The following is a 21,551-nucleotide window of genomic DNA, read 5'->3' on the forward strand; positions in this document are numbered from 1 at the left end:
ACCACAGAAGCAATGCATGGTCAATGTACAGCAATGACACACCTGTGTGAACAGCCAGGAGACCCCCCCCCCCCCCCATGTTATGTTACATAGTTACATAGTTAGTACGGTCGAAAAAAGACATATGTCCATCAAGTTCAACCAGGGAATTAAGGGGTAGGGGTGTGGCGCGATATTGGGGAAGGGATGAGATTTATATTTCTTCATAAGCATTAATCTTATTTTGTCAATTAGGAACATTCAGCACCCACCCGCTATCAAGGCAGCTGCCTATCATGTCATGCCCTACCTGCACAGGTGTGCTGGCTACTCAAATGATCCAATTAAGGAGGCCATTTAGTCAGCAGCAGCAGAAGTCCTGTGCCTGGACGCTCCAACAGGGGCCAGACACAAGCAGAAGCAGAAGCAGCAGAAGCAGCAGCAGCACCACCTTTTGTTTTTTGGCTGCAGCAAGCAGCAAGGCCCCACAGGGCTGGCTAGCTGGCTAGCCAGCAAGCAGGTAGCAATGAAAGTAGGAATCTTTCTTTTTAACCCTGTAAGGGGGTGGTGCACTGTACCCGAAGATACTGCCATATCGGGTCAATGCATAGGGCGACGGAAGCAAGCTTCGAAATCGGCCCCCGTTCTCAAAAATCCATTTAATATATGGTCCCCAGATAGGGGACGTATCAGATATTAAACTGATAAGAACAGATACTACACTTGATCTTAGCCAAAAGGCCGAGAAGCGATAACCGTGAAAGGGGCGGGCCCAACAAGGTCCCCTTCATGGGCACTATCACTGCTTGCTGTCAGGGAGGCTGCCAGACAATTTTCCATGCACACTCTGGGCTGGGGGGCAGTCAACCACCAGTACACACAGCAGAACCTAAACCCATACCATTATTGCTAAGCAGCAAGACAGGGGCCCATTGCACTCCCACGGGGCCTTTTAAATGCAATCCATAACCCGGATTTGCCAGGAACCCTTCTTACTCCTCCTACTTGCATGTGACACTGGGCTTAGGATCTGCATAGGAAACACACACACAAGCACACACCTACCTTTGTTGCCTGCAGATGCCTCCTTGGCTGTCCCCAAACGGTATCAAACCAACACCCCACGGGAAGCTGTAAGCATAGAGGACATGCCTGCACCCCATTGGACTTACCTGTGTGGGTTAAATCCGGGTTATTTGACAACCTATGGCGGTGATGGTTCTGCTCAGGCAGAGCAGTGCTGATGCTCCTCATAAAGCTGTCGCTGCTGTGAAGGTTCTAGGTGACATCACAAATCCCTATGGTTACATACACAACAAAGCTGGGTTGTTGTTGTTTACACTCTGCAAGGCCTGTGGAAGTGAGTGACATCATAGCACTGTAGTTCTGAGGGTTCAAGATGGATGCAACAATCTCCTGTTGCTTCTATGAAGGCCGTAATAGACGACATCACCAAACAGCTCCATAGTCACATACACAGCAATAGTGATGTCAGTGGTATTGAGTGACATCACAGCACAGTGCTAAGGCTCCTGGGCCTGGACACAGCAGCGGCTGCAATATCTCAATGGAGAATACGTTTATATCTATGTGTGTGTGTGCGCATATATATATATATATATATATATATATATATATATATTTCTCCGCCGAAATCACTTTTAAACCCATTTCCACCTTTTTTTCCCTTCTCTTCCTCTTACTTTTTTTTTCACGTTTTTTTACGTTTTTCTCCTTTTCGCCTCTTTTCTGGGCGTATTATTCTTCTTTTTCTTCTTTTTTTTCGTCTAATGCATACCCCATCAGTGCAGCAATGCTTATTCAATACCGCCAGCAGATGGAGACACTGGGGGATAATTTTCTAAGGATTTATACTGATTTTTCCTGTCTGAATTTGTCGCACAGAAAGTTGCAGGCCAAATATGTGTGACATTTCTGCGACTTTAGCTTCTAGAGCATTTTTACAACATTATACATAGGTGCTGAATACATAAAAAGCGACTGTTCAGCGACAGACAAGTCGCATCGGCTGAAAGTAGGCCAGAATGTCAGTCCATGTTGGAGCAGGTTTAGATACAGTCTAAAGCATAGATCTCAAAGTCTGTGCACAGAATTTAGCAAGGGCCTCGCACCTTCTGATGCATCAGGTAGGTGCACAATAGCATAGCCTAACCCTCTGTACTTTGGTCTATATTGATGCGGGACATAGACAGCCAGCTGATGACCAATCCATTAGTGCAATGGATGGCTGGAAGCATTTGTCTTCGCCTTTGCAATACCACAGAAGCAATGCATGGTCAATGTACAGCAATGACACACCTGTGTGAACAGCCAGGAGACCCCCCCCCCCCCCCCATGTTATGTTACATAGTTACATAGTTAGTACGGTCGAAAAAAGACATATGTCCATCAAGTTCAACCAGGGAATTAAGGGGTAGGGGTGTGGCGCGATATTGGGGAAGGGATGAGATTTTATATTTCTTCATAAGCATTAATCTTATTTTGTCAATTAGGAACATTCAGCACCCACCCGCTATCAAGGCAGCTGCCTATCATGTCATGCCCTACCTGCACAGGTGTGCTGGCTACTCAAATGATCCAATTAAGGAGGCCATTTAGTCAGCAGCAGCAGAAGTCCTGTGCCTGGACGCTCCAACAGGGGCCAGACACAAGCAGAAGCAGAAGCAGCAGAAGCAGCAGCAGCACCACCTTTTGTTTTTTGGCTGCAGCAGCAGCAAGGCCCACAGGGCTGGCTAGCTGGCTAGCCAGCAAGCAGGTAGCAATGAAAGTAGGAATCTTTCTTTTTAACCCTGTAAGGGGGTGGTGCACTGTACCCGAAGATACTGCCATATCGGGTCAATGCATAGGGCGACGGAAGCAAGCTTCGAAATCGGCCCCCGTTCTCAAAAATCCATTTAATATATGGTCCCCAGATAGGGGACGTATCAGATATTAAACTGATAAGAACAGATACTACACTTGATCTTAGCCAAAAGGCCGAGAAGCGATAACCGTGAAAGGGGCGGGCCCAACAAGGTCCCCTTCATGGGCACTATCACTGCTTGCTGTCAGGGAGGCTGCCAGACAATTTTCCATGCACACTCTGGGCTGGGGGGCAGTCAACCACCAGTACACACAGCAGAACCTAAACCCATACCATTATTGCTAAGCAGCAAGACAGGGGCCCATTGCACTCCCACGGGGCCTTTTTAAATGCAATCCATAACCCGGATTTGCCAGGAACCCTTCTTACTCCTCCTACTTGCATGTGACACTGGGCTTAGGATCTGCATAGGAAACACACACACAAGCACACACCTACCTTTGTTGCCTGCAGATGCCTCCTTGGCTGTCCCCAAACGGTATCAAACCAACACCCACGGGAAGCTGTAAGCATAGAGGACATGCCTGCACCCCATTGGACTTACCTGTGTGGGTTAAATCCGGGTTATTTGACAACCTATGGCGGTGATGGTTCTGCTCAGGCAGAGCAGTGCTGATGCTCCTCATAAAGCTGTCGCTGCTGTGAAGGTTCTAGGTGACATCACAAATCCCTATGGTTACATACACAACAAAGCTGGGTTGTTGTTGTTTACACTCTGCAAGGCCTGTGGAAGTGAGTGACATCATAGCACTGTAGTTCTGAGGGTTCAAGATGGATGCAACAATCTCCTGTTGCTTCTATGAAGGCCGTAATAGACGACATCAACAAACAGCTCCATAGTCACATACACAGCAAAGGAGAGATGTTGTTTACACCTAGTGATGTCAGTGGTATTGAGTGACATCACAGCACAGTGCTAAGGCTCCTGGGCCTGGACACAGCAGCGGCTGCAATATCTCAACGGAGAATACGTTTATATCTATGTGTGTGTGTGCGCATATATATATATATATATATATATATATATATATATATATATATATATTTCTCCGCCGAAATCACTTTTAAACCCATTTCCACCTTTTTTTCCCTTCTCTTCCTCTTACTTTTTTTTCACGTTTTTTTACGTTTTTCTCCTTTTCGCCTCTTTTCTGGGCGTATTATTCTTCTTTTTCTTCTTTTTTTTCGTCTAATGCATACCCCATCAGTGCAGCAATGCTTATTCAATACCGCCAGCAGATGGAGACACTGGGGGATAATTTTCTAAGGATTTATACTGATTTTTCCTGTCTGAATTTGTCGCACAGAAAGTTGCAGGCCAAATATGTGTGACATTTCTGCGACTTTAGCTTCTAGAGCATTTTTACAACATTATACATAGGTGCTGAATACATAAAAAGCGACTGTTCAGCGACAGACAAGTCGCATCGGCTGAAAGTAGGCCAGAATGTCAGTCCATGTTGGAGCAGGTTTAGATACAGTCTAAAGCATAGATCTCAAAGTCTGTGCACAGAATTTAGCAAGGGCCTCGCACCTTCTGATGCATCAGGTAGGTGCACAATAGCATAGCCTAACCCTCTGTACTTTGGTCTATATTGATGCGGGACATAGACAGCCAGCTGATGACCAATCCATTAGTGCAATGGATGGCTGGAAGCATTTGTCTTTGCCTTTGCAATACCACAGAAGCAATGCATGGTCAATGTACAGCAATGACACACCTGTGTGAACAGCCAGGAGACCCCCCCCCCCCCCCATGTTATGTTACATAGTTACATAGTTAGTACGGTCGAAAAAAGACATATGTCCATCAAGTTCAACCAGGGAATTAAGGGGTAGGGGTGTGGCGCGATATTGGGGAAGGGATGAGATTTTATATTTCTTCATAAGCATTAATCTTATTTTGTCAATTAGGAACATTCAGCACCCACCCGCTATCAAGGCAGCTGCCTATCATGTCATGCCCTACCTGCACAGGTGTGCTGGCTACTCAAATGATCCAATTAAGGAGGCCATTTAGTCAGCAGCAGCAGAAGTCCTGTGCCTGGACGCTCCAACAGGGGCCAGACACAAGCAGAAGCAGAAGCAGCAGAAGCAGCAGCAGCACCACCTTTTGTTTTTTGGCTGCAGCAGCAGCAAGGCCCACAGGGCTGGCTAGCTGGCTAGCCAGCAAGCAGGTAGCAATGAAAGTAGGAATCTTTCTTTTTAACCCTGTAAGGGGGTGGTGCACTGTACCCGAAGATACTGCCATATCGGGTCAATGCATAGGGCGACGGAAGCAAGCTTCGAAATCGGCCCCCGTTCTCAAAAATCCATTTAATATATGGTCCCCAGATAGGGGACGTATCAGATATTAAACTGATAAGAACAGATACTACACTTGATCTTAGCCAAAAGGCCGAGAAGCGATAACCGTGAAAGGGGCGGGCCCAACAAGGTCCCCTTCATGGGCACTATCACTGCTTGCTGTCAGGGAGGCTGCCAGACAATTTTCCATGCACACTCTGGGCTGGGGGGCAGTCAACCACCAGTACACACAGCAGAACCTAAACCCATACCATTATTGCTAAGCAGCAAGACAGGGGCCCATTGCACTCCCACGGGGCCTTTTTAAATGCAATCCATAACCCGGATTTGCCAGGAACCCTTCTTACTCCTCCTACTTGCATGTGACACTGGGCTTAGGATCTGCATAGGAAACACACACACAAGCACACACCTACCTTTGTTGCCTGCAGATGCCTCCTTGGCTGTCCCCAAACGGTATCAAACCAACACCCACGGGAAGCTGTAAGCATAGAGGACATGCCTGCACCCCATTGGACTTACCTGTGTGGGTTAAATCCGGGTTATTTGACAACCTATGGCGGTGATGGTTCTGCTCAGGCAGAGCAGTGCTGATGCTCCTCATAAAGCTGTCGCTGCTGTGAAGGTTCTAGGTGACATCACAAATCCCTATGGTTACATACACAACAAAGCTGGGTTGTTGTTGTTTACACTCTGCAAGGCCTGTGGAAGTGAGTGACATCATAGCACTGTAGTTCTGAGGGTTCAAGATGGATGCAACAATCTCCTGTTGCTTCTATGAAGGCCGTAATAGACGACATCAACAAACAGCTCCATAGTCACATACACAGCAAAGGAGAGATGTTGTTTACACCTAGTGATGTCAGTGGTATTGAGTGACATCACAGCACAGTGCTAAGGCTCCTGGGCCTGGACACAGCAGCGGCTGCAATATCTCAACGGAGAATACGTTTATATCTATGTGTGTGTGTGCGCATATATATATATATATATATATATATATATATATATATATATATATATTTCTCCGCCGAAATCACTTTTAAACCCATTTCCACCTTTTTTTCCCTTCTCTTCCTCTTACTTTTTTTTCACGTTTTTTTACGTTTTTCTCCTTTTCGCCTCTTTTCTGGGCGTATTATTCTTCTTTTTCTTCTTTTTTTTCGTCTAATGCATACCCCATCAGTGCAGCAATGCTTATTCAATACCGCCAGCAGATGGAGACACTGGGGGATAATTTTCTAAGGATTTATACTGATTTTTCCTGTCTGAATTTGTCGCACAGAAAGTTGCAGGCCAAATATGTGTGACATTTCTGCGACTTTAGCTTCTAGAGCATTTTTACAACATTATACATAGGTGCTGAATACATAAAAAGCGACTGTTCAGCGACAGACAAGTCGCATCGGCTGAAAGTAGGCCAGAATGTCAGTCCATGTTGGAGCAGGTTTAGATACAGTCTAAAGCATAGATCTCAAAGTCTGTGCACAGAATTTAGCAAGGGCCTCGCACCTTCTGATGCATCAGGTAGGTGCACAATAGCATAGCCTAACCCTCTGTACTTTGGTCTATATTGATGCGGGACATAGACAGCCAGCTGATGACCAATCCATTAGTGCAATGGATGGCTGGAAGCATTTGTCTTTGCCTTTGCAATACCACAGAAGCAATGCATGGTCAATGTACAGCAATGACACACCTGTGTGAACAGCCAGGAGACCCCCCCCCCCCCCCCCCCCCCATGTTATGTTACATAGTTACATAGTTAGTACGGTCGAAAAAAGACATATGTCCATCAAGTTCAACCAGGGAATTAAGGGGTAGGGGTGTGGCGCGATATTGGGGAAGGGATGAGATTTTATATTTCTTCATAAGCATTAATCTTATTTTGTCAATTAGGAACATTCAGCACCCACCCGCTATCAAGGCAGCTGCCTATCATGTCATGCCCTACCTGCACAGGTGTGCTGGCTACTCAAATGATCCAATTAAGGAGGCCATTTAGTCAGCAGCAGCAGAAGTCCTGTGCCTGGACGCTCCAACAGGGGCCAGACACAAGCAGAAGCAGAAGCAGCAGAAGCAGCAGCAGCACAGCCTTTTGTTTTTTGGCTGCAGCAGCAGCAAGGCCCACAGGGCTGGCTAGCTGGCTAGCCAGCAAGCAGGTAGCAATGAAAGTAGGAATCTTTCTTTTTAACCCTGTAAGGGGGTGGTGCACTGTACCCGAAGATACTGCCATATCGGGTCAATGCATAGGGCGACGGAAGCAAGCTTCGAAATCGGCCCCCGTTCTCAAAAATCCATTTAATATATGGTCCCCAGATAGGGGACGTATCAGATATTAAACTGATAAGAACAGATACTACACTTGATCTTAGCCAAAAGGCCGAGAAGCGATAACCGTGAAAGGGGCGGGCCCAACAAGGTCCCCTTCATGGGCACTATCACTGCTTGCTGTCAGGGAGGCTGCCAGACAATTTTCCATGCACACTCTGGGCTGGGGGGCAGTCAACCACCAGTACACACAGCAGAACCTAAACCCATACCATTATTGCTAAGCAGCAAGACAGGGGCCCATTGCACTCCCACGGGGCCTTTTTAAATGCAATCCATAACCCGGATTTGCCAGGAACCCTTCTTACTCCTCCTACTTGCATGTGACACTGGGCTTAGGATCTGCATAGGAAACACACACACAAGCACACACCTACCTTTGTTGCCTGCAGATGCCTCCTTGGCTGTCCCCAAACGGTATCAAACCAACACCCACGGGAAGCTGTAAGCATAGAGGACATGCCTGCACCCCATTGGACTTACCTGTGTGGGTTAAATCCGGGTTATTTGACAACCTATGGCGGTGATGGTTCTGCTCAGGCAGAGCAGTGCTGATGCTCCTCATAAAGCTGTCGCTGCTGTGAAGGTTCTAGGTGACATCACAAATCCCTATGGTTACATACACAACAAAGCTGGGTTGTTGTTGTTTACACTCTGCAAGGCCTGTGGAAGTGAGTGACATCATAGCACTGTAGTTCTGAGGGTTCAAGATGGATGCAACAATCTCCTGTTGCTTCTATGAAGGCCGTAATAGACGACATCACCAAACAGCTCCATAGTCACATACACAGCAAAGGAGAGATGTTGTTTACACCTAGTGATGTCAGTGGTATTGAGTGACATCACAGCACAGTGCTAAGGCTCCTGGGCCTGGACACAGCAGCGGCTGCAATATCTCAACGGAGAATACGTTTATATCTATGTGTGTGTGTGCGCATATATATATATATATATATATATATATATATATATATATATATATTTCTCCGCCGAAATCACTTTTAAACCCATTTCCACCTTTTTTTCCCTTCTCTTCCTCTTACTTTTTTTTCACGTTTTTTTACGTTTTTCTCCTTTTCGCCTCTTTTCTGGGCGTATTATTCTTCTTTTTCTTCTTTTTTTTCGTCTAATGCATACCCCATCAGTGCAGCAATGCTTATTCAATACCGCCAGCAGATGGAGACACTGGGGGATAATTTTCTAAGGATTTATACTGATTTTTCCTGTCTGAATTTGTCGCACAGAAAGTTGCAGGCCAAATATGTGTGACATTTCTGCGACTTTAGCTTCTAGAGCATTTTTACAACATTATACATAGGTGCTGAATACATAAAAAGCGACTGTTCAGCGACAGACAAGTCGCATCGGCTGAAAGTAGGCCAGAATGTCAGTCCATGTTGGAGCAGGTTTAGATACAGTCTAAAGCATAGATCTCAAAGTCTGTGCACAGAATTTAGCAAGGGCCTCGCACCTTCTGATGCATCAGGTAGGTGCACAATAGCATAGCCTAACCCTCTGTACTTTGGTCTATATTGATGCGGGACATAGACAGCCAGCTGATGACCAATCCATTAGTGCAATGGATGGCTGGAAGCATTTGTCTTTGCCTTTGCAATACCACAGAAGCAATGCATGGTCAATGTACAGCAATGACACACCTGTGTGAACAGCCAGGAGACCCCCCCCCCCCCCCCATGTTATGTTACATAGTTACATAGTTAGTACGGTCGAAAAAAGACATATGTCCATCAAGTTCAACCAGGGAATTAAGGGGTAGGGGTGTGGCGCGATATTGGGGAAGGGATGAGATTTTATATTTCTTCATAAGCATTAATCTTATTTTGTCAATTAGGAACATTCAGCACCCACCCGCTATCAAGGCAGCTGCCTATCATGTCATGCCCTACCTGCACAGGTGTGCTGGCTACTCAAATGATCCAATTAAGGAGGCCATTTAGTCAGCAGCAGCAGAAGTCCTGTGCCTGGACGCTCCAACAGGGGCCAGACACAAGCAGAAGCAGAAGCAGCAGAAGCAGCAGCAGCACCACCTTTTGTTTTTTGGCTGCAGCAGCAGCAAGGCCCACAGGGCTGGCTAGCTGGCTAGCCAGCAAGCAGGTAGCAATGAAAGTAGGAATCTTTCTTTTTAACCCTGTAAGGGGGTGGTGCACTGTACCCGAAGATACTGCCATATCGGGTCAATGCATAGGGCGACGGAAGCAAGCTTCGAAATCGGCCCCCGTTCTCAAAAATCCATTTAATATATGGTCCCCAGATAGGGGACGTATCAGATATTAAACTGATAAGAACAGATACTACACTTGATCTTAGCCAAAAGGCCGAGAAGCGATAACCGTGAAAGGGGCGGGCCCAACAAGGTCCCCTTCATGGGCACTATCACTGCTTGCTGTCAGGGAGGCTGCCAGACAATTTTCCATGCACACTCTGGGCTGGGGGGCAGTCAACCACCAGTACACACAGCAGAACCTAAACCCATACCATTATTGCTAAGCAGCAAGACAGGGGCCCATTGCACTCCCACGGGGCCTTTTTAAATGCAATCCATAACCCGGATTTGCCAGGAACCCTTCTTACTCCTCCTACTTGCATGTGACACTGGGCTTAGGATCTGCATAGGAAACACACACACAAGCACACACCTACCTTTGTTGCCTGCAGATGCCTCCTTGGCTGTCCCCAAACGGTATCAAACCAACACCCACGGGAAGCTGTAAGCATAGAGGACATGCCTGCACCCCATTGGACTTACCTGTGTGGGTTAAATCCGGGTTATTTGACAACCTATGGCGGTGATGGTTCTGCTCAGGCAGAGCAGTGCTGATGCTCCTCATAAAGCTGTCGCTGCTGTGAAGGTTCTAGGTGACATCACAAATCCCTATGGTTACATACACAACAAAGCTGGGTTGTTGTTGTTTACACTCTGCAAGGCCTGTGGAAGTGAGTGACATCATAGCACTGTAGTTCTGAGGGTTCAAGATGGATGCAACAATCTCCTGTTGCTTCTATGAAGGCCGTAATAGACGACATCACCAAACAGCTCCATAGTCACATACACAGCAAAGGAGAGATGTTGTTTACACCTAGTGATGTCAGTGGTATTGAGTGACATCACAGCACAGTGCTAAGGCTCCTGGGCCTGGACACAGCAGCGGCTGCAATATCTCAACGGAGAATACGTTTATATCTATGTGTGTGTGTGCGCATATATATATATATATATATATATATATATATATATATATTTCTCCGCCGAAATCACTTTTAAACCCATTTCCACCTTTTTTTCCCTTCTCTTCCTCTTACTTTTTTTTCACGTTTTTTTACGTTTTTCTCCTTTTCGCCTCTTTTCTGGGCGTATTATTCTTCTTTTTCTTCTTTTTTTTCGTCTAATGCATACCCCATCAGTGCAGCAATGCTTATTCAATACCGCCAGCAGATGGAGACACTGGGGGATAATTTTCTAAGGATTTATACTGATTTTTCCTGTCTGAATTTGTCGCACAGAAAGTTGCAGGCCAAATATGTGTGACATTTCTGCGACTTTAGCTTCTAGAGCATTTTTACAACATTATACATAGGTGCTGAATACATAAAAAGCGACTGTTCAGCGACAGACAAGTCGCATCGGCTGAAAGTAGGCCAGAATGTCAGTCCATGTTGGAGCAGGTTTAGATACAGTCTAAAGCATAGATCTCAAAGTCTGTGCACAGAATTTAGCAAGGGCCTCGCACCTTCTGATGCATCAGGTAGGTGCACAATAGCATAGCCTAACCCTCTGTACTTTGGTCTATATTGATGCGGGACATAGACAGCCAGCTGATGACCAATCCATTAGTGCAATGGATGGCTGGAAGCATTTGTCTTTGCCTTTGCAATACCACAGAAGCAATGCATGGTCAATGTACAGCAATGACACACCTGTGTGAACAGCCAGGAGACCCCCCCCCCCCCCCATGTTATGTTACATAGTTACATAGTTAGTACGGTCGAAAAAAGACATATGTCCATCAAGTTCAACCAGGGAATTAAGGGGTAGGGGTGTGGCGCGATATTGGGGAAGGGATGAGATTTTATATTTCTTCATAAGCATTAATCTTATTTTGTCAATTAGGAACATTCAGCACCCACCCGCTATCAAGGCAGCTGCCTATCATGTCATGCCCTACCTGCACAGGTGTGCTGGCTACTCAAATGATCCAATTAAGGAGGCCATTTAGTCAGCAGCAGCAGAAGTCCTGTGCCTGGACGCTCCAACAGGGGCCAGACACAAGCAGAAGCAGAAGCAGCAGAAGCAGCAGCAGCACCACCTTTTGTTTTTTGGCTGCAGCAGCAGCAAGGCCCACAGGGCTGGCTAGCTGGCTAGCCAGCAAGCAGGTAGCAATGAAAGTAGGAATCTTTCTTTTTAACCCTGTAAGGGGGTGGTGCACTGTACCCGAAGATACTGCCATATCGGGTCAATGCATAGGGCGACAGAAGCAAGCTTCGAAATCGGCCCCCGTTCTCAAAAATCCATTTAATATATGGTCCCCAGATAGGGGACGTATCAGATATTAAACTGATAAGAACAGATACTACACTTGATCTTAGCCAAAAGGCCGAGAAGCGATAACCGTGAAAGGGGCGGGCCCAACAAGGTCCCCTTCATGGGCACTATCACTGCTTGCTGTCAGGGAGGCTGCCAGACAATTTTCCATGCACACTCTGGGCTGGGGGGCAGTCAACCACCAGTACACACAGCAGAACCTAAACCCATACCATTATTGCTAAGCAGCAAGACAGGGGCCCATTGCACTCCCACGGGGCCTTTTTAAATGCAATCCATAACCCGGATTTGCCAGGAACCCTTCTTACTCCTCCTACTTGCATGTGACACTGGGCTTAGGATCTGCATAGGAAACACACACACAAGCACACACCTACCTTTGTTGCCTGCAGATGCCTCCTTGGCTGTCCCCAAACGGTATCAAACCAACACCCACGGGAAGCTGTAAGCATAGAGGACATGCCTGCACCCCATTGGACTTACCTGTGTGGGTTAAATCCGGGTTATTTGACAACCTATGGCGGTGATGGTTCTGCTCAGGCAGAGCAGTGCTGATGCTCCTCATAAAGCTGTCGCTGCTGTGAAGGTTCTAGGTGACATCACAAATCCCTATGGTTACATACACAACAAAGCTGGGTTGTTGTTGTTTACACTCTGCAAGGCCTGTGGAAGTGAGTGACATCATAGCACTGTAGTTCTGAGGGTTCAAGATGGATGCAACAATCTCCTGTTGCTTCTATGAAGGCCGTAATAGACGACATCACCAAACAGCTCCATAGTCACATACACAGCAAAGGAGAGATGTTGTTTACACCTAGTGATGTCAGTGGTATTGAGTGACATCACAGCACAGTGCTAAGGCTCCTGGGCCTGGACACAGCAGCGGCTGCAATATCTCAACGGAGAATACGTTTATATCTATGTGTGTGTGTGCGCATATATATATATATATATATATATATATATATATATATTTCTCCGCCGAAATCACTTTTAAACCCATTTCCACCTTTTTTTCCCTTCTCTTCCTCTTACTTTTTTTTCACGTTTTTTTACGTTTTTCTCCTTTTCGCCTCTTTTCTGGGCGTATTATTCTTCTTTTTCTTCTTTTTTTTCGTCTAATGCATACCCCATCAGTGCAGCAATGCTTATTCAATACCGCCAGCAGATGGAGACACTGGGGGATAATTTTCTAAGGATTTATACTGATTTTTCCTGTCTGAATTTGTCGCACAGAAAGTTGCAGGCCAAATATGTGTGACATTTCTGCGACTTTAGCTTCTAGAGCATTTTTACAACATTATACATAGGTGCTGAATACATAAAAAGCGACTGTTCAGCGACAGACAAGTCGCATCGGCTGAAAGTAGGCCAGAATGTCAGTCCATGTTGGAGCAGGTTTAGATACAGTCTAAAGCATAGATCTCAAAGTCTGTGCACAGAATTTAGCAAGGGCCTCGCACCTTCTGATGCATCAGGTAGGTGCACAATAGCATAGCCTAACCCTCTGTACTTTGGTCTATATTGATGCGGGACATAGACAGCCAGCTGATGACCAATCCATTAGTGCAATGGATGGCTGGAAGCATTTGTCTTTGCCTTTGCAATACCACAGAAGCAATGCATGGTCAATGTACAGCAATGACACACCTGTGTGAACAGCCAGGAGACCCCCCCCCCCATGTTATGTTACATAGTTACATAGTTAGTACGGTCGAAAAAAGACATATGTCCATCAAGTTCAACCAGGGAAATAAGGGGTAGGGGTGTGGCGCGATATTGGGGAAGGGATGAGATTTTATATTTCTTCATAAGCATTAATCTTATTTTGTCAATTAGGAACATTCAGCACCCACCCGCTATCAAGGCAGCTGCCTATCATGTCATGCCCTACCTGCACAGGTGTGCTGGCTACTCAAATGATCCAATTAAGGAGGCCATTTAGTCAGCAGCAGCAGAAGTCCTGTGCCTGGACGCTCCAACAGGGGCCAGACACAAGCAGAAGCAGAAGCAGCAGAAGCAGCAGCAGCACCACCTTTTGTTTTTTGGCTGCAGCAGCAGCAAGGCCCACAGGGCTGGCTAGCTGGCTAGCCAGCAAGCAGGTAGCAATGAAAGTAGGAATCTTTCTTTTTAACCCTGTAAGGGGGTGGTGCACTGTACCCGAAGATACTGCCATATCGGGTCAATGCATAGGGCGACGGAAGCAAGCTTCGAAATCGGCCCCCGTTCTCAAAAATCCATTTAATATATGGTCCCCAGATAGGGGACGTATCAGATATTAAACTGATAAGAACAGATACTACACTTGATCTTAGCCAAAAGGCCGAGAAGCGATAACCGTGAAAGGGGCGGGCCCAACAAGGTCCCCTTCATGGGCACTATCACTGCTTGCTGTCAGGGAGGCTGCCAGACAATTTTCCATGCACACTCTGGGCTGGGGGGCAGTCAACCACCAGTACACACAGCAGAACCTAAACCCATACCATTATTGCTAAGCAGCAAGACAGGGGCCCATTGCACTCCCACGGGGCCTTTTTAAATGCAATCCATAACCCGGATTTGCCAGGAACCCTTCTTACTCCTCCTACTTGCATGTGACACTGGGCTTAGGATCTGCATAGGAAACACACACACAAGCACACACCTACCTTTGTTGCCTGCAGATGCCTCCTTGGCTGTCCCCAAACGGTATCAAACCAACACCCACGGGAAGCTGTAAGCATAGAGGACATGCCTGCACCCCATTGGACTTACCTGTGTGGGTTAAATCCGGGTTATTTGACAACCTATGGCGGTGATGGTTCTGCTCAGGCAGAGCAGTGCTGATGCTCCTCATAAAGCTGTCGCTGCTGTGAAGGTTCTAGGTGACATCACAAATCCCTATGGTTACATACACAACAAAGCTGGGTTGTTGTTGTTTACACTCTGCAAGGCCTGTGGAAGTGAGTGACATCATAGCACTGTAGTTCTGAGGGTTCAAGATGGATGCAACAATCTCCTGTTGCTTCTATGAAGGCCGTAATAGACGACATCACCAAACAGCTCCATAGTCACATACACAGCAAAGGAGAGATGTTGTTTACACCTAGTGATGTCAGTGGTATTGAGTGACATCACAGCACAGTGCTAAGGCTCCTGGGCCTGGACACAGCAGCGGCTGCAATATCTCAACGGAGAATACGTTTATATCTATGTGTGTGTGTGCGCATATATATATATATATATATATATATATATATATATATATATATATATATTTCTCCGCCGAAATCACTTTTAAACCCATTTCCACCTTTTTTTCCCTTCTCTTCCTCTTACTTTTTTTTCACGTTTTTTTTACGTTTTTCTCCTTTTCGCCTCTTTTCTGGGCGTATTATTCTTCTTTTTCTTCTTTTTTTTCGTCTAATGCATACCCCATCAGTGCAGCAATGCTTATTCAATACCGCCAGCAGATGGAGACACTGGGGGATAATTTTCTAAGGATTTATACTGATTTTTCCTGTCTGAATTTGTCGCACAGAAAGTTGCAGGCCAAATATGTGTGACATTTCTGCGACTTTAGCTTCTAGAGCATTTTTACAACATTATACATAGGTGCTGAATACATAAAAAGCGACTGTTCAGCGACAGACAAGTCGCATCGGCTGAAAGTAGGCCAGAATGTCAGTCCATGTTGGAGCAGGTTTAGATACAGTCTAAAGCATAGATCTCAAAGTCTGTGCACAGAATTTAGCAAGGGCCTCGCACCTTCTGATGCATCAGGTAGGTGCACAATAGCATAGCCTAACCCTCTGTACTTTGGTCTATATTGATGCGGGACATAGACAGCCAGCTGATGACCAATCCATTAGTGCAATGGATGGCTGGAAGCATTTGTCTTTGCCTTTGCAATACCACAGAAGCAATGCATGGTCAATGTACAGCAATGACACACCTGTGTGAACAGCCAGGAGACCCCCCCCCCCATGTTATGTTACATAGTTACATAGTTAGTACGGTCGAAAAAAGACATATGTCCATCAAGTTCAACCAGGGAATTAAGGGGTAGGGGTGTGGCGCGATATTGGGGAAGGGATGAGATTTTATATTTCTTCATAAGCATTAATCTTATTTTGTCAATTAGGAACATTCAGCACCCACCCGCTATCAAGGCAGCTGCCTATCATGTCATGCCCTACCTGCACAGGTGTGCTGGCTACTCAAATGATCCAATTAAGGAGGCCATTTAGTCAGCAGCAGCAGAAGTCCTGTGCCTGGACGCTCCAACAGGGGCCAGACACAAGCAGAAGCAGAAGCAGCAGAAGCAGCAGCAGCACCACCTTTTGTTTTTTGGCTGCAGCAGCAGCAGCAAGGCCCACAGGGCTGGCTAGCTGGCTAGCCAGCAAGCAGGTAGCAATGAAAGTAGGAATCTTTCTTTTTAACCCTGTAAGGGGGTGGTGCACTGTACCCGAAGATACTGCCATATCGGGTCAATGCATAGGGCGACGGAAGCAAGCTTCGAAATCGGCCCCCGTTCTCAAAAATCCATTTAATATATGGTCCCCAGATAGGGGACGTATCAGATATTAAACTGATAAGAACAGATACTACACTTGATCTTAGCCAAAAGGCCGAGAAGCGATAACCGTGAAAGGGGCGGGCCCAACAAGGTCCCCTTCATGGGCACTATCACTGCTTGCTGTCAGGGAGGCTGCCAGACAATTTTCCATGCACACTCTGGGCTGGGGGGCAGTCAACCACCAGTACACACAGCAGAACCTAAACCCATACCATTATTGCTAAGCAGCAAGACAGGGGCCCATTGCACTCCCACGGGGCCTTTTTAAATGCAATCCATAACCCGGATTTGCCAGGAACCCTTCTTACTCCTCCTACTTGCATGTGACACTGGGCTTAGGATCTGCATAGGAAACACACACACAAGCACACACCTACCTTTGTTGCCTGCAGATGCCTCCTTGGCTGTCCCCAAACGGTATCAAACCAACACCCACGGGAAGCTGTAAGCATAGAGGACATGCCTGCACCCCATTGGACTTACCTGTGTGGGTTAAATCCGGGTTATTTGACAACCTATGGCGGTGATGGTTCTGCTCAGGCAGAGCAGTGCTGATGCTCCTCATAAAGCTGTCGCTGCTGTGAAGGTTCTAGGTGACATCACAAATCCCTATGGTTACATACACAACAAAGCTGGGTTGTTGTTGTTTACACTCTGCAAGGCCTGTGGAAGTGAGTGACATCATAGCACTGTAGTTCTGAGGGTTCAAGATGGATGCAACAATCTCCTGTTGCTTCTATGAAGGCCGTAATAGACGACATCACCAAACAGCTCCATAGTCACATACACAGCAAAGGAGAGATGTTGTTTACACCTAGTGATGTCAGTGGTATTGAGTGACATCACAGCACAGTGCTAAGGCTCCTGGGCCTGGACACAGCAGCGGCTGCAATATCTCAACGGAGAATACGTTTATATCTATGTGTGTGTGTGCGCATATATATATATATATATATATATATATATATATATATATATATTTCTCCGCCGAAATCACTTTTAAACCCATTTCCACCTTTTTTTCCCTTCTCTTCCTCTTACTTTTTTTTCACGTTTTTTTACGTTTTTCTCCTTTTCGCCTCTTTTCTGGGCGTATTATTCTTCTTTTTCTTCTTTTTTTTCGTCTAATGCATACCCCATCAGTGCAGCAATGCTTATTCAATACCGCCAGCAGATGGAGACACTGGGGGATAATTTTCTAAGGATTTATACTGATTTTTCCTGTCTGAATTTGTCGCACAGAAAGTTGCAGGCCAAATATGTGTGACATTTCTGCGACTTTAGCTTCTAGAGCATTTTTACAACATTATACATAGGTGCTGAATACATAAAAAGCGACTGTTCAGCGACAGACAAGTCGCATCGGCTGAAAGTAGGCCAGAATGTCAGTCCATGTTGGAGCAGGTTTAGATACAGTCTAAAGCATAGATCTCAAAGTCTGTGCACAGAATTTAGCAAGGGCCTCGCACCTTCTGATGCATCAGGTAGGTGCACAATAGCATAGCCTAACCCTCTGTACTTTGGTCTATATTGATGCGGGACATAGACAGCCAGCTGATGACCAATCCATTAGTGCAATGGATGGCTGGAAGCATTTGTCTTTGCCTTTGCAATACCACAGAAGCAATGCATGGTCAATGTACAGCAATGACACACCTGTGTGAACAGCCAGGAGACCCCCCCCCCCCCCCATGTTATGTTACATAGTTACATAGTTAGTACGGTCGAAAAAAGACATATGTCCATCAAGTTCAACCAGGGAATTAAGGGGTAGGGGTGTGGCGCGATATTGGGGAAGGGATGAGATTTTATATTTCTTCATAAGCATTAATCTTATTTTGTCAATTAGGAACATTCAGCACCCACCCGCTATCAAGGCAGCTGCCTATCATGTCATGCCCTACCTGCACAGGTGTGCTGGCTACTCAAATGATCCAATTAAGGAGGCCATTTAGTCAGCAGCAGCAGAAGTCCTGTGCCTGGACGCTCCAACAGGGGCCAGACACAAGCAGAAGCAGAAGCAGCAGAAGCAGCAGCAGCACCACCTTTTGTTTTTTGGCTGCAGCAGCAGCAAGGCCCACAGGGCTGGCTAGCTGGCTAGCCAGCAAGCAGGTAGCAATGAAAGTAGGAATCTTTCTTTTTAACCCTGTAAGGGGGTGGTGCACTGTACCCGAAGATACTGCCATATCGGGTCAATGCATAGGGCGACGGAAGCAAGCTTCGAAATCGGCCCCCGTTCTCAAAAATCCATTTAATATATGGTCCCCAGATAGGGGACGTATCAGATATTAAACTGATAAGAACAGATACTACACTTGATCTTAGCCAAAAGGCCGAGAAGCGATAACCGTGAAAGGGGCGGGCCCAACAAGGTCCCCTTCATGGGCACTATCACTGCTTGCTGTCAGGGAGGCTGCCAGACAATTTTCCATGCACACTCTGGGCTGGGGGGCAGTCAACCACCAGTACACACAGCAGAACCTAAACCCATACCATTATTGCTAAGCAGCAAGACAGGGGCCCATTGCACTCCCACGGGGCCTTTTTAAATGCAATCCATAACCCGGATTTGCCAGGAACCCTTCTTACTCCTCCTACTTGCATGTGACACTGGGCTTAGGATCTGCATAGGAAACACACACACAAGCACACACCTACCTTTGTTGCCTGCAGATGCCTCCTTGGCTGTCCCCAAACGGTATCAAACCAACACCCACGGGAAGCTGTAAGCATAGAGGACATGCCTGCACCCCATTGGACTTACCTGTGTGGGTTAAATCCGGGTTATTTGACAACCTATGGCGGTGATGGTTCTGCTCAGGCAGAGCAGTGCTGATGCTCCTCATAAAGCTGTCGCTGCTGTGAAGGTTCTAGGTGACATCACAAATCCCTATGGTTACATACACAACAAAGCTGGGTTGTTGTTGTTTACACTCTGCAAGGCCTGTGGAAGTGAGTGACATCATAGCACTGTAGTTCTGAGGGTTCAAGATGGATGCAACAATCTCCTGTTGCTTCTATGAAGGCCGTAATAGACGACATCACCAAACAGCTCCATAGTCACATACACAGCAAAGGAGAGATGTTGTTTACACCTAGTGATGTCAGTGGTATTGAGTGACATCACAGCACAGTGCTAAGGCTCCTGGGCCTGGACACAGCAGCGGCTGCAATATCTCAACGGAGAATACGTTTATATCTATGTGTGTGTGTGCGCATATATATATATATATATATATATATATATATATATATATATATATATTTCTCCGCCGAAATCACTTTTAAACCCATTTCCACCTTTTTTTCCCTTCTCTTCCTCTTACTTTTTTTTCACGTTTTTTTACGTTTTTCTCCTTTTCGCCTCTTTTCTGGGCGTATTATTCTTCTTTTTCTTCTTTTTTTTCGTCTAATGCATACCCCATCAGTGCAGCAATGCTTATTCAATAACCGCCAGCAGATGGAGACACTGGGGGATAATTTTCTAAGGATTTATACTGATTTTTCCTGTCTGAATTTGTCGCACAGAAAGTTGCAGGCCAAATATGTGTGACATTTCTGCGACTTTAGCTTCTAGAGCATTTTTACAACATTATACATAGGTGCTGAATACATAAAAAGCGACTGTTCAGCGACAGACAAGTCGCATCGGCTGAAAGTAGGCCAGAATGTCAGTCCATGTTGGAGCAGGTTTAGATACAGTCTAAAGCATAGATCTCAAAGTCTGTGCACAGAATTTAGCAAGGGCCTCGCACCTTCTGATGCATCAGGTAGGTGCACAATAGCATAGCCTAACCCTCTGTACTTTGGTCTATATTGATGCGGGACATAGACAGCCAGCTGATGACCAATCCATTAGTGCAATGGATGGCTGGAAGCATTTGTCTTTGCCTTTGCAATACCACAGAAGCAATGCATGGTCAATGTACAGCAATGACACACCTGTGTGAACAGCCAGGAGACCCCCCCCCCCCCCCATGGTTATGTTACATAGTTACATAGTTAGTACGGTCGAAAAAAGACATATGTCCATCAAGTTCAACCAGGGAATTAAGGGGTAGGGGTGTGGCGCGATATTGGGGAAGGGATGAGATTTTATATTTCTTCATAAGCATTAATCTTATTTTGTCAATTAGGAACATTCAGCACCCACCCGCTATCAAGGCAGCTGCCTATCATGTCATGCCCTACCTGCACAGGTGTGCTGGCTACTCAAATGATCCAATTAAGGAGGCCATTTAGTCAGCAGCAGCAGAAGTCCTGTGCCTGGACGCTCCAACAGGGGCCAGACACAAGCAGAAGCAGAAGCAGCAGAAGCAGCAGCAGCACCACCTTTTGTTTTTTGGCTGCAGCAGCAGCAAGGCCCACAGGGCTGGCTAGCTGGCTAGCCAGCAAGCAGGTAGCAATGAAAGTAGGAATCTTTCTTTTAACCCTGTAAGGGGGTGGTGCACTGTACCCGAAGATACTGCCATATCGGGTCAATGCATAGGGCGACGGAAGCAAGCTTCGAAATCGGCCCCCGTTCTCAAAAAATCCATTTAATATATGGTCCCCAGATAGGGGACGTATCAGATATTAAACTGATAAGAACAGATACTACACTTGATCTTAGCCAAAAGGCCGAGAAGCGATAACCGTGAAAGGGGCGGGCCCAACAAGGTCCCCTTCATGGGCACTATCACTGCTTGCTGTCAGGGAGGCTGCCAGACAATTTTCCATGCACACTCTGGGCTGGGGGGCAGTCAACCACCAGTACACACAGCAGAACCTAAACCCATACCATTATTGCTAAGCAGCAAGACAGGGGCCCATTGCACTCCCACGGGGCCTTTTTAAATGCAATCCATAACCCGGATTTGCCAGGAACCCTTCTTACTCCTCCTACTTGCATGTGACACTGGGCTTAGGATCTGCATAGGAAACACACACAC

At 46.3% G+C, this 21,551-nt stretch overlaps 10 non-coding genes across 10 annotated transcripts; all 10 read right to left on the minus strand.

Moving 5' to 3' along the window:
* Positions 1-541: 541 nt before the first annotated feature.
* LOC130325059 (U2 spliceosomal RNA) lies at positions 542-732 on the minus strand. Its single transcript, XR_008869941.1, has one exon. It is a non-coding gene; the product is annotated as a U2 spliceosomal RNA (small nuclear RNA).
* Positions 733-2,797: 2,065 nt separating this feature from the next.
* Positions 2,798-2,988, minus strand: LOC130325060 (U2 spliceosomal RNA). Its single transcript, XR_008869942.1, has one exon. It is a non-coding gene; the product is annotated as a U2 spliceosomal RNA (small nuclear RNA).
* Positions 2,989-5,082: 2,094 nt separating this feature from the next.
* LOC130325061 (U2 spliceosomal RNA) lies at positions 5,083-5,273 on the minus strand. Its single transcript, XR_008869943.1, has one exon. It is a non-coding gene; the product is annotated as a U2 spliceosomal RNA (small nuclear RNA).
* A 2,101-nt stretch (positions 5,274-7,374) lies between these two features.
* On the minus strand, positions 7,375-7,565 carry LOC130325062 (U2 spliceosomal RNA). Its single transcript, XR_008869944.1, has one exon. It is a non-coding gene; the product is annotated as a U2 spliceosomal RNA (small nuclear RNA).
* A 2,093-nt stretch (positions 7,566-9,658) lies between these two features.
* LOC130325065 (U2 spliceosomal RNA) lies at positions 9,659-9,849 on the minus strand. Its single transcript, XR_008869946.1, has one exon. It is a non-coding gene; the product is annotated as a U2 spliceosomal RNA (small nuclear RNA).
* Positions 9,850-11,935: 2,086 nt separating this feature from the next.
* LOC130325120 (U2 spliceosomal RNA) lies at positions 11,936-12,126 on the minus strand. Its single transcript, XR_008869987.1, has one exon. It is a non-coding gene; the product is annotated as a U2 spliceosomal RNA (small nuclear RNA).
* Positions 12,127-14,206: 2,080 nt separating this feature from the next.
* On the minus strand, positions 14,207-14,397 carry LOC130325066 (U2 spliceosomal RNA). Its single transcript, XR_008869947.1, has one exon. It is a non-coding gene; the product is annotated as a U2 spliceosomal RNA (small nuclear RNA).
* Positions 14,398-16,493: 2,096 nt separating this feature from the next.
* Positions 16,494-16,684, minus strand: LOC130325067 (U2 spliceosomal RNA). Its single transcript, XR_008869948.1, has one exon. It is a non-coding gene; the product is annotated as a U2 spliceosomal RNA (small nuclear RNA).
* Positions 16,685-18,774: 2,090 nt separating this feature from the next.
* Positions 18,775-18,965, minus strand: LOC130325068 (U2 spliceosomal RNA). Its single transcript, XR_008869949.1, has one exon. It is a non-coding gene; the product is annotated as a U2 spliceosomal RNA (small nuclear RNA).
* A 2,095-nt stretch (positions 18,966-21,060) lies between these two features.
* Positions 21,061-21,252, minus strand: LOC130325069 (U2 spliceosomal RNA). Its single transcript, XR_008869950.1, has one exon. It is a non-coding gene; the product is annotated as a U2 spliceosomal RNA (small nuclear RNA).
* Positions 21,253-21,551: the final 299 nt, after the last annotated feature.

Source organism: Hyla sarda, unplaced genomic scaffold (genome assembly GCF_029499605.1).
Source record: "Hyla sarda isolate aHylSar1 unplaced genomic scaffold, aHylSar1.hap1 scaffold_270, whole genome shotgun sequence".
In the NCBI taxonomy this organism is placed as follows: domain Eukaryota; kingdom Metazoa; phylum Chordata; class Amphibia; order Anura; family Hylidae; genus Hyla; species Hyla sarda.